Raw genomic sequence first — 13217 nt, 5'->3', positions numbered from 1 at the left:
TCAATTTGTTTAAATTTTTGGCACTCAAGACTATTAAAAACTTTCTGGTAATGAGAAATAAACTGAAATAACCAATGAACATGCAATGACTACATGGATGCTTGGCAGGAAACATTGTGGATAAAATAATAAACAGATTTGTTTTTACTTGGCTAGCTACTCACTTTACTTAAAAGTAAAAAAAAAAAGCTTAAACAGAGAATTTAACCACACTTCGCAAGCCTCAGAGTAACCACATAAAGTTAAATAATGGTTTTGAGGATATTACCCATTATGATTGAAGTGGTAAAATAGGATTACCAGTGATTATTTTGCTGAAAGTATTTTCTTCAGCAAAGTTGCTTCCCCTCAAACAAACAATTGATTAATAAGAAGAAGAGGAAACAATTTGATCAATCAAACAGTAAATACAAAATTTATTGTAGACCAGTAATACAGATATTTTCAAAAATATTTATTTTTCAATAAACATAGAAATCAAATAATACATACACAATATATTTCCTGCAGAGACTCTGGATGTGGGTCACATTATCTTTTGATCAGTGTTTATTCTTTAGACTATTTTCTTTGACAACAGGAAAGAAAAGATTTAATGCATTTTGGGAAACACAGAACAGAGCAATGCTTTTATAATTGAATTCTACCACCACTATCATGAATGACTGCAATCAATACATATTGTGTCTTCCCTTTTATCCAGTCTCCTCACCTAAATAATATGCTGTTCGGTATTGTTTGGGTAGGAGGTATTCCCTGGTACTAGTGAATGCTAAAATGCCTTGTCAGTTTATTGTGTTGACCATAATACTAACACCATTGTAAGACTTTTCAGAGAACTACTTAGTTAATAACATATATGAGAAGTATTTTATTTGGGTGCCTTTAAAGAAGAATCCATTTAAAATGCAAATATTGATAGTTACATAATAGAGAGAGGCATATTAAGCAATACCTTGTAAGTGTATGAAAAAATTACTGTATTATTATAATCACATCATCTTTTCTTTTGTTATAGAAAATAATGATTTTTTAAAGAAAATGATGTTTTTTTATTTATCATTATCACATAACTTATGGAGGAGTTGCTTGTTTGTGATATCACAAAATCAAAACTTAAAAAAAAAACAATCTTTGACAGATTTTCATCAAAATCTTCACTTTATTCTATTCTTATTCTTCTTTATTATCACCAGGGTGAACTTGCCCTTTACATTGTAATGCATGCAAGACAGGACAGCATTTTGTCCTAGCAAAGCCAAGAAGACATCATTAACAATTTACCAATGGCACCAAACATGGGGGTCTAATTAAGAGTTTCTTCTAGTGTTTGATAGGTCTCTGCATGGAGCGGAATCGGTTTGAGGATTTACACCTGGTTATTTTCTGCATGGCTGGCTTGGTTATAAGAGCATGCTGTGAAGTTTAAATAAGCTTCAACATAATTATTAATTCATGGGCCCTTGATGGAGGAGTGTTGTAGGGTCATTCTCAGAAAATTGCTACAATTGATGGGGGGAAAAATCGTAAAAATAAAATCTACAAAATGGATTGAAAAATACAGATTGTGAAAGTACCATGTATGAGAAAGTGGCAACAGAAAAGGGGCATGTCGCTGTTGCGTCAATTTGAAGTACTGACCGGATTAACTCAAGCACTGTATATCAACGTTACGGAGGTTAATCGTTAGCATTGTTCACTTATGTTACTCAATTAAATCACCTTTGATATGATTGAAATAGAAATGCACACCATTAAGTTTCAGTGTGGTATCAACAATTCTATTTACTGAAGCAAAAATGTTTGCAAGATAGAAAAAATATTCAATATTCTTTTTCAGAAGCAGGATTTTACCAAATAACATTTAACAAAAAGAACCATAAAAATCATTGCACATCTTTCGTTCAGTTTAATGTTCATAATTTGAATGAGGCAACCTTAAAATAACTTTCATCCATAACCTGAGATCCTAAGCAATGCATGACCAATGCTGGGAATCAAAAGATACTTTACCATCAAATCCTCGAGTGGCATTTACCCTTGTCAATCTTCGTTACGGAAGTTAAATGAAGTTACAAATTGCAGTATTTATTTGTTAGCTTAGGAAAATCCATATTTAGGTATTCGTATAACCTTTTATTAATAAATAAAGATAAATGTGGAACGCATAGCTTAATTTGCCAACACCGCCCCCTAAAAAAATGTAAAAAAACATAAACAGGAAACGGAAACTGTAATTTTATTGTCGTTCTTGTTCAAAGTTGGAATGAAAAAACCGAATAACCGGGCAACAGAATTACAGTTCATCTTTAAAGTTTCTGGCAATAAACAAAATATAACAATCGCAGTCCCGTTACCAGGATGAGTTCTCTGGGTTACGAGGAATCCCGCCGCCTGCCAATAGCCAAAAAAGATAGAAAAAGAGGGAAAAACATTTAAAAAAGGACATAGGGAAATGAATAATAAAAAAGTAAGGTGAATGAAACAAGAGGCTAAAAATTCACAAATACATAAATTATTAATGGAATCTATATGATCTAATCGCAATTTTTTTTTTCATCAGTTTGTTTTATCGAGATACGCAATTACGCATTCTATTCGTGATTTAAAAAAATGATGAATGGCCAAAATGTTTGATTATCGAAATACGTATTTCATTTATAAATTCCAACAAACCGTGAGAGTTTGAAATACCCCTTTCCATGTTTTCATGTAAGTAGGCCTATATCGATTATTCAAGCACTTTTCATGCACGTTAATGGGGTCATCCAGGCTGAAAAATATGATCTGAACAGATAATAAGCAGACAAACAAAATACTGCAAATATGATCAAAATTGAACAAGGAATAGCGAAGTTATGCCATTCTAAAGATTTGCATTATTTTAGTGAAACAATATAGTCTATGCATATCTTCATGAATATTAAAAGAGTTGATTGATGGTGTACATACATGTAATCCCCACTTGTTTTTTTTTTGTATTCTATTGCATGAAATTATTTTTTATTCAATTTATATCCTCTTTATTTGAAAGCGTGCTTAAGATGTCTGGTTTTCATATTGGAATGACACATATTTTCAGCTCGCGCTTCGCATTCACTGCGCACCATTTCCTTAGCAAGACACCCATCCTTTTTATGATTACAAAAAGTTAGTAGAATGTCCCGTTTTGGGGACTAAACCTAAAAAAGCGCGCGTTTTACCTTTGCAATAATTGTTTATTGGATATATATCTTGTTCTCAAATTACAACGTCCAAAAATTATTGTTTTCAGATCAACATATAAAAAATTTACAGTCGCATCAATTAAGATACCCATCCTTGTAATTGGTACAAAGAGTGTTTAGAATGTCAAGCTTTCGGTCAGAATACGAAAAACAAATCAGCTAGCACTTTGTACTCGCATTAATAGTTTATTCAGATAACATCCTGATCATTTCTACAAAAAATGCTTGAATTTCAAGTTTTCAGGTTAGACTATTCACAAGTTTTAGCTCGCGCTTTGCGCTCACATTTTTGATCGGTGATACATTAACCCTCCTCATGAGTCATTGCAAACAGTTTTTCTGTCTCTTCCCTTGTCCATGAAAGCTTAATTGTTTCTCCTTCTTCCCTTTCTCTACACCATTTCTGCCGACTACAGCATTAGACAAAGCCATGTCACCTATTCTGGAACTAGAATCGTGCTATCAATCTTAGCAAAGTACAGCAAAGAAGTGTATTAACTTCCGTAACAGTAATTGTTACGGAAGTTAATGCACTTTATATAGCAAAGGAAATTAGAAATCTTAAGTTCTAAAGAAGATGCCAATATTCAAAATTTGTAGTATGTATTATTTAAAATTCGAAAAACATTAAATATCATATATAATTCTCGGGAAATTGTTTTCGCTGGCAATTTTCCCACTTTTCAAAGTGATGTTAAAAATAAGGTGTGTAATAATAATTTGACAAGGATGAATAGCTATCATTTGTATGGGTAAGTAGGTGGACGGTACCTTATATGATTTATATCTGTATGATCCGGAGTGATTCAGTATAGCACAAATTTGTAGCATATTCAAGAAAAAATGTTACGGAAGTTAATGCGTTACGGAAGTTAATGTCTTTATGCTTTATGGTCCAACGTGGTCCTTATTTAGCAGTCATACCTTTGAAAATTGTATTTATTATGAAAGGTGTCTCTTATCCTATAAGATACTGAATCCTTAACAGAACTGCCAAAGTGCATATTTTCTTAAGGTGCGTTACGGATGTTAAAGCTGTTTAGTCATACATTTTATTTTTTAAGAATAGTCCTTTATTTCCGTGTAATACAGGAAACACATATGATAATTCCCTATCAATTATTTATTAATGAATATCACTCTACTTGTAGACACATTATCATATAATATCATTCAGTTTGAATGGGAAAAAAAACTTGTGGCAGTATTCGTTACGGAGGTTAAAATGAATTTGGGACAAAGTTAAAAGTGAAATTAATCACAAAGGGATCATCAAATACTAGGATAAGCGCAGTATGTCGGACGTTTACACCAAGCTGCCCTCACCAGACATTAATGTAGGTAAGAAATACAGACTACTTAGGAAAGAGAATGATAGTAAAATCTAAAACTGACCCGAGACAGCGTCGATTCTAACAAAAAGCAAAAATAAAAGGCTTTTGTAATAAAATTAGAGCTTTATTAGTCACTGGTCGTATATGCTTTGTGGAGCTAGTCTATTATTGTAATTTTCTTGATAATATTTTTGTAGAAAATGTTCAGGGTTGTGAAGCTAGCGGCCATAAGATAGTCGAGACACGTTTTTTGTGAATTGTAACATATTTTTGAGAATGACCCTGTAAAACTTACTATGTAAAAGTGCGTATAAGTATTTTGTAGTGCATGCGTTCACTATTTCTGTCCGTAAAGTCTTCAGAAAAACTGCTTTTATTTAAATACCGTATCAAGAGTCAAGGAAGGAGTTATACAGGGCAATGGGGGGCAATGAAAATTGTGAAGATGTCTACAAAAGTGAACTTTCAGACGCCAAAGTACATACGCCTATATTTTTCTTCACCAAATTCAATGATCTTTTATCAATTTCTTTCTTAGAAATTTTCAAGAACAATGCAAACCATATCTATGAAAATTATGCCATTTGGGGGACACATGCCTGACATTCACAATTGATATATTACAAGCTGATCTCACTTCGAAAACTGTTTCTGACAACAAATACTTTTTTGTTTATAACTGACAGTGCAGCTTTTACTACGTTTTCCTTCTGTCAGTTCCATCATTATTCAATGAAATCGTGTTTCTAAAAACAATAAGGTTGCTAAAAATGTTCAACCCAAATAGTAGAAAGCACGTGAAGGGCACAGGTCTAATGATTATAATGAGATGAATCCTATGAGTTAATTAATTATTAAAATTAGAACTACAAGTGTAGTGATGAAAATTCTGAAATAAATATTTACCAGTTATCAGAATGTATAGGTATATTTCTTGACTTGGGTATAACTTAACTTTCAGAAATAATGAATGATAAAATCCTACAGGCAAACTCGCAAAATTCACAATAACAATTTTCTCATGAACATTGATTTTTTTATTGTCAGAGACTGAGGAATTTCCTTCAGTTAGATTTGACAAATAAATTCTCTTTACATTCATAGAATTTGTCAATCACAACATTTATGAGTTGATGAATCATACAGGGAATCGCAACAATACCCTGAATCATACATGTGCACTTCTTTAATAGTCTTCATGGAAGCTATCACTGGAGAGTTCCCAAGACAATTTCAGGCTTTTTGGCTATCCTTTGATTGAAGTCTACCGACCTCGCATTCCACTTCTACACTAGTGATGTTTTGAGCAAATACTAGAATAAAAGATGAAGAGAACTAAAAGTGGTTCTCCATCAGCCCTGTTTTCAGCTCAATTTTGAAATTCTGGTCTGATATTGTCTCTCAGTTAAAAGATTCAAGAAACGTCTCCAACAACTCTCCATCAGCCAAAGAGGACAAATTCTCATACATACATGTAATGGAAAGTATGGTGACCATGTTAGCTATAGGTTCAGTGGTAGAGCCCCCAACCTATTGAACAGGACATGGGTTCAATCCCTGGCCGATTCACGTCAAAGACTTTGAAAATGGGACATTCTGCCTTCTTGCTTGACACTCAGCATTTTATAGATTAGAGAAGGTTAATAATATTATGTTATGCAACTGAGTCGGAGTGACTAGCTTGGGTAATAATATAATTACAAGTATGGCATCATGAATAAAGCATTCCATGCCTAAACCATATATCAGGTGTGTCTTCCCCCGGGGGGGGGGGGGCACTCAGTATATAATGCATAGTGGGTATGTGCCGCGGAGGGGACCCCCATTTTTACACTCAAATTTCCGTTCCAAGGCATAGCATTTTTGTCTTATTGAGAAAAAGAACAAAGAAAGCCGCTCCAAGGCATAGCATTTCCTTCTTATCAAGAAAAGAAGAAAGAAATCCGCTCCAAAGCTTCGCATATTTTTCGTTACGCCGTTCCGGTCGCATTGATCTACTACAATTTTGGTGAAAAGCGGCAGTAGAGCGCTTTTCGACCATCGCCTAAGCGCGAGCGAACCCGGCGGAGGCCGCGCTAGCTGCATCATGCACGATTGCCCGTTCCATAGGGATGCATACGCACTCACAGAGATACGGAGATCCGTTCCGAGGACCCCCGTTTTCACAAACATTTGTAGTTCCGAAGCCCGTTCCGAGGACCCTCCTTTTTACAATAAGCCCGCTCCAAGGCCCCCGTTTTTTGCCTCGCCCGCGGCACACCCCTACCACTTTTTTGGTCGAGTGCCCTCCCCGGGTGTCTTCCCCTGCAGAGTAGCTGGATAAAGTAGACAGAAACCCCCCCCCCCCCCCCCCCCCCCCCCGCTCCAAAAATAAAAAATATGAAAAAATATACAAATATAAAATAAAAGAAATAAATGAAAATTAAACTAAATTAATAAAAATAAATTGACTTGGAATTGTAATCTACAGACAAACCAACAAGATACCTTACTGTATGTCTTATTGTCATAATTGTGGCATCTTAATGTTTTTTTCATGTCATGTTCAGGATGATTTGGTGTACAAACTGTGATGAAATAGCAGGATAACTAAGGCTGATACAAACAGGTCTGGATGCCTATGACCACAGAACAAAGTCTAATTTTCACAAAGAAGGTTGAAGGCTCGAACTTCTGAAAGTCAACACAGTCTCATTCACAAGCCCCTACACATGCTGTTAATTCAACATTCCCCCTGTTTATCAACTTGAATGAAATATATTGATATTTTCAAAATGGTTTATTTCTCACTATAAAACAGCACATAAACTGTTTGACCTGAAAAGATATATGTTTGGAGCAATTACTCTGACCGTGGGAATTTCAATGTTTACAAACCTTCCCACAGAGTAGTATTGCTGGGAAATCATGTGGTATTACAATGTGCGACAATAGCGCCAATAGTGCCGGTCTGACGGTCTACATCTAAGACCAGTAAAATTGCTGTCTGACCAGTAACTTTTCAGTTAAAAACAAGGAATTAGTATTAAAATGACTGGATCAATAGCCAGCTGACAGTATTAACATTTTCTACTATATTTTAGATTGATTTAAGTGTACATACATTACAGGTACAAATACATAAAAAGATCATTTGTATTGCCATAGGGGCTACAATGTAGCTCGGCCGATAATTATGGGAAAAAATCATTACATCAACCCTAAAACCCGAGTTCAACAACCACATTAACTCAGCATTTGCTGGGCAAATGAAAATTAAAAGTTCAGGGGACCTCAAGGAAAAGAAGACATTACAAAACTGAACCGATTTCATCGTTGACAACACGAGAATCCATTGTCTCCTTTCATTCCGAGTTCATTTTCAAAGGTTACAGCCATCACAGAACAGAGTGACCTGGGGCGGTATCATAATCATTGCTAAATTGAAATTTCATTCTTTGGGAGAATCACAGGGCTTTGCCATAAATTGTTCATATCTCAATGAAAAATCCTGAACAGTCTTGATTTCTTGATGGGAGAGTTGGAGAATTATGAATACCATCATTTTATTGGAGACATGCAAAGTCATGCAGATAATTATTGCATCGACAGGATAGCCATAGAATAAGGCCCCTGCTTAAAAACTCATAATTCAATGATTTGGCTTGGTAAATAAAATATACATTTTTTTTTGTATAAAGAACAATGTCAAAGGATTTCTGTTGGGGCCTACATACATGTATTATGCTTTTCACACTGCACTTTTTTCCCTTAACCCCAGGAAATTGGTGGGGCTAGGGGGGGGGGGGGGCCATAGCCCCACCAATTTCCCGGGGTTAAGCTTAGCCCACTTCGTTTTCACACTACGTTTTAGCAAAGTGGGCTAGCACGGTAAATAGTACGGTACTACCTGGCCCTGCAAAAAAGCAGGGTTAGCCGGCTTATTGTGGTGCTAGCACCACAATTGTGGTGCTAAGAGATGCAGTGTGAAACGAAACAGGGCTAAGGAAAAGTGGGGCTAAGCATTAGCCAATCACAGAAGTCGAAATTGCACGTTAATCGCGCTCTGTATGGTATAATCATCAATATTCATGAGCTGTGTGATAGTCAGGGTTAAGGCGTTAACCCCGGCTAAGCAAATAGTTTGGGGTTAAGAAAGACAGTGTGAATCGAAAAAAAGATAGTATGGGGTTAAGATAGTATGGGGTTAAGGATAGTATGGGGTTTAGGATAGTATGGGGTTAAGGAAATGCAGTGTGAAAAACATATATTATACATGTAGATACCAACCATCTTTATAAAATGCTTGGGTTTATCATCACATCTGCTCTATAATTATGGGTTTTTTAATCAAACACATCTAGGTCCTATATGCTAGTATAATGACAATATCTATCAAAAGCTACACGATAATGGGCACAGAACTAGAGACTGAAAGGAAATGAACAAGTCTTTCCTCTTTATTCTGAATGGGCTAGCGGAAGAATTCCTGACAACTTTACAAAGAAGCACAGAAGATTTACTGATGTGGAATATCCGAGTAAATTGCACTTCAATAAATCATGAAATTCAAAGGGAAAAAATGACTAGAGCTGATTTATTGAACCTTCGTTGAACTTTCATACTGAGAGCTGAAATCTGTCCCATCACTCAGGAGAAAATATTGTGCACAGAAAATCATGCCAATTCCAATTTAGAGAAAAGCAAAAGTCTACTGTGTTAGATATTTTTCATCAGATTTAGATGAAAATTTCAGTAACATTTCGCCCATTTGATTTTACTCTATTTAATCAGAAATTTTAATATCAAGTATAAAGTACCCATTAAAGTGTAATATAAAAACATAACAGGTAGGCTATCATAAAACCTAACTGTTCAACGCTGTTTAAAGTTTTAGTACTGAACATGCATGTTAAAACGCATTTTACTTTCAAGTTCCCATATTGATTCTTAAAGTACCAATATTTATTAAGATGATCACTGCACCATGACTGCACACATCACTTTCAACACATCTTTTGTCAAAAGCAAACTTAACAAACATACTAGGGTACAGGTTTGTACCATACATGTACTTCATAGTCATGTTGCATAAAACACCCCGGGGGGCCACTTCCATTGACGAGTGGATACCATGCGCGACCATGGGGTCTCGAAAAGCACCCTAAACACGCATTTTCCATATTCTGAAAATGCACCCCTTATTACAAGTATTGGCGTGTGAAACCCTACCGTTAACAAGTATCGGAAACAAACAAACGATGGCAAGTATTCCCTGAAATGAACCCCTAAACAAGTACAGCGATATTTTATTGTTATGTCACGGTTCCGTCGGTCGTCGGTTTTACCTTTACACATTAATTTTGGTTTTAAGTATACGGCCCCACCTTCCACACCTCGCGAAAATTGGACTCTAAACACGTAGTGTTGGGGCAAAAATGACATCCTTTCTAAAACATTTTAATTTTGTTTTATCATCCCCGCATACTTGACCCTAAACACGTAGCTTTCCTAGCGAAATAGATACCCTTTTTTCATTATTTTTGTGTTTTTGACACCCTTATCATGTTACGTTCGTAACATGCCCTATCTTGAAAAAGACATCCTTTTTACATGTTTTTGGGGTCGTGCATGGTATCCACTCGTCAATGTAAGTGGCCCCCCCCCCCCCCCCGGGATAAACACTATTATCAAGGCGGTACATGTATCACAGTCATTCAATATCAATATTGTGAAAAGGAACAAAGTTCATTCATGTACATACAACTGCATATTTTCTACATAGCGAAGAGATTCAAATATTGATCAATTCAAATCAACAAACTATCATATCGCATCACAATTTTATTGTTGAACAGCCTTCTGATCACCAATGCCTGGAAACAAAATGATATTTTATTGACTTTAAAATAAGTTTGATTCACTGAAAGTTAGTTTTCCATGGTTTTATGAAGCCTGTTAAACTCATCTCGAAATCAGTGCACGGTCCATTTAAATATAGATTATCCACATGACCCCCTTCAAGGCTCATTGGTGGGAGATTATAAAGATCAGTCTTAATAAATCTGTCTAATCCCAGATGGCAATGGTTTTGTAATGGAGGTTAAGACTGCATTCAATGATTTCAATCAACATGATTTCCATAATATTATGAGACATACATGTATAAACTGTTGACAATAATTTAAACAATGCTGTTTGCTATGTGAATTGCACAGTAGTTGTTTAAAAAGTTCAAACAAGTGTTTAAAATCTTAAACAACCGTGCTTAAATTAATATTGATAATTAAATATTTGAATTCAAAATTTGAATTGTACATGTATATGTATGTAGGTACATGTATAGTGCTGCCTACTACTATTGCCCATGCTTTAGGATACATGTAGCTTCCCTGATCTGGCTCTCGGGCATTCAAGGAAACTCTTTCTACTGGGTACACCTGGGTGGAGAGTGGCAAAAGTTAAAAAACACCTTGTAAAAGGACACACATGCTGAGGTGAGAAATGAACCCTGGACCTTGCAATTCAAGATCTGGAGACTTATCCACAAAGCCGAAACACCACTAAAGACATGTTTTCAAATGATATTTGCAATTTATTTCAAATTACAATGAGACTGCACAAGTTGCCTTCAAGTGGTTTTTTGACTGATGAAAAATAATCATTCAGGATCACTTTTGACCCCTTTTGACCAACAAAAAATAATCAATCAACAACATGAAACACTGAAATACATGAAGTTGCATTTTGAAAGGTGATTCTGCAGGATCATGGGTTTTAAAAAGAAACTGTTTGAATGCAATGGAGATCACAATTAAAATTCTTCCTCAGGTTTGGACACGGGTATGTTCCAAGATGATACTTTCTGTGTCAATTGCACATTACGATTTGATGTGGTTATACAATGTATAGGCTTGATATACACAAGAACCAGTATTGACGAAAAAAATCACAACAAACACTACACTGCTGAAAGCCAGTGAACAGGATTTGCTTTTTGATTTCTGAATTCATGTTTGTGATTTGATCTACTTTGTAGCTCATAAAAATGATAGAACACATCCTCATATTACATGTACCTGCATGAATATGATCAAGGGTCATTAGAGACTGAGGCAGATCAAATTATAATAGAACTTGTCTTTATTAACTTCTCAGAAGACAGATGGTCATGGTTTTACCAAGGCAAGATATATCTCCTTGGTTTTACCAAGGAATTGTTTTATGTACATGAACATCCATGGTTTAAACTTAATGTTAAGATAAGTCTTTCACCCCCCCCCCCTCCCAAGAAAGGCAATCAAAGTGGTCAAATGTACATGTACTGCATGCACATTGCACAATCAGGAAGCCCAGTTCTTTCAATCAAGTTTGTATTAAAAAAGGTTTAATAGATTATATTAATGGATCACAAATCAAAACACAAAACATGGTTATTTAGGGAGTGTTCAATCAGGGGGGGGCAGTCAAATATATTGCTGTACACATGCATGACCAAAAAAATGTGTTTAAAGGGGTGGGTTTTTTTTCAATTTGGCCGCAGGCGCATGCACTCAAGAAGGGTATCTGTCCGGATCAAAACACTGATTTTCAAAAAAGGGTGGTTTTGAAAGACTGGTCAATGGTCAATTGTGGGGTCAAACGTATTTAGGGTATTTTTTTTTCCAAAGCTTTTTTTTAAGACTAGCCAAATGTGTTAAAGGGTGTGTTTTTTCCCCAAGCTTTTTCCCTGGGGCTTTTTAAATTATTACCTGATGAATTTTGGATGACACGTATTTACAGTGTTAACATTGTATTCTTTGTGGTATTTTAACCCTAACTACACTGGGGGCATGCAAAACTCATGAATATAGGTTTGTCTATTTAAGCTTATTGTTAGTGAGTGGACAAAACTTGTTTAGGGGCCAAAATGTATAAATGAAGCCTGCGAAAAACTTGTTTAGGGGGTTATTTTGCACACAGAAAAAAACTTGTTTAGGGATACATTTGACTGCCCCCCCCCCCCCCCCGTTCAATCCCCAGTTTCCCACTCATTCAACTCACTCACAGTGCACCCCAGATACTTGTATCAATTCGACCATAATGAGAGACCATCATGAAAGTTTTAAATTTTCCTTGGAGAATAATGACCAAAGATTATGTCCATGCTTTGAACATTTGTGGCTATACAGAAACACATGATTTCAAAACTCACCTTTTTCCATGCATCATCACTTTCATGTTTGCATTTTGACAGCTACCATAGTTTGAAGTTTACAAAATGTCTGAAAATGTCACTAGTATGCATCCCCAGATAAGCATGAAGGTGATGTTCCAACTTGCAACTACCATTGGAAACTAGGGCTGCGTTTATGCGACCTCAAGCCAGAATCATGATTTGAATCATGATTTGAATCATGATTCAAAACACAAACATGAATCACGATATCACAGAATCAGCGTTTAGACGACCTTCATTCCAATGCCGTTTCTCCTCAGATTCGGGGCCAATCCAGTGCGCATCACTAGCGCGCAGTTTGACAGAGGAAGTTTTTCGCACGTGTTTCGGCTCTCGAAAATCTTTTGCTTCCAGAATTCAGTCTATACCTAATTTTGTTTACTTCTATCATATAGGGTCCATTTGCTTCTATTCATCTTGTTAGTTTATCCAAAATGGTGTTCGGAAGTGAATTTCAGC

The sequence above is a fragment of the Lytechinus pictus genome, chromosome 15 (genome assembly GCF_037042905.1).
Source record: "Lytechinus pictus isolate F3 Inbred chromosome 15, Lp3.0, whole genome shotgun sequence".
NCBI classification, from domain to species: domain Eukaryota; kingdom Metazoa; phylum Echinodermata; class Echinoidea; order Temnopleuroida; family Toxopneustidae; genus Lytechinus; species Lytechinus pictus.
The sequence above is the reverse complement of the archived record's forward strand: the minus strand, read 5'-3'. Positions refer to the sequence as shown.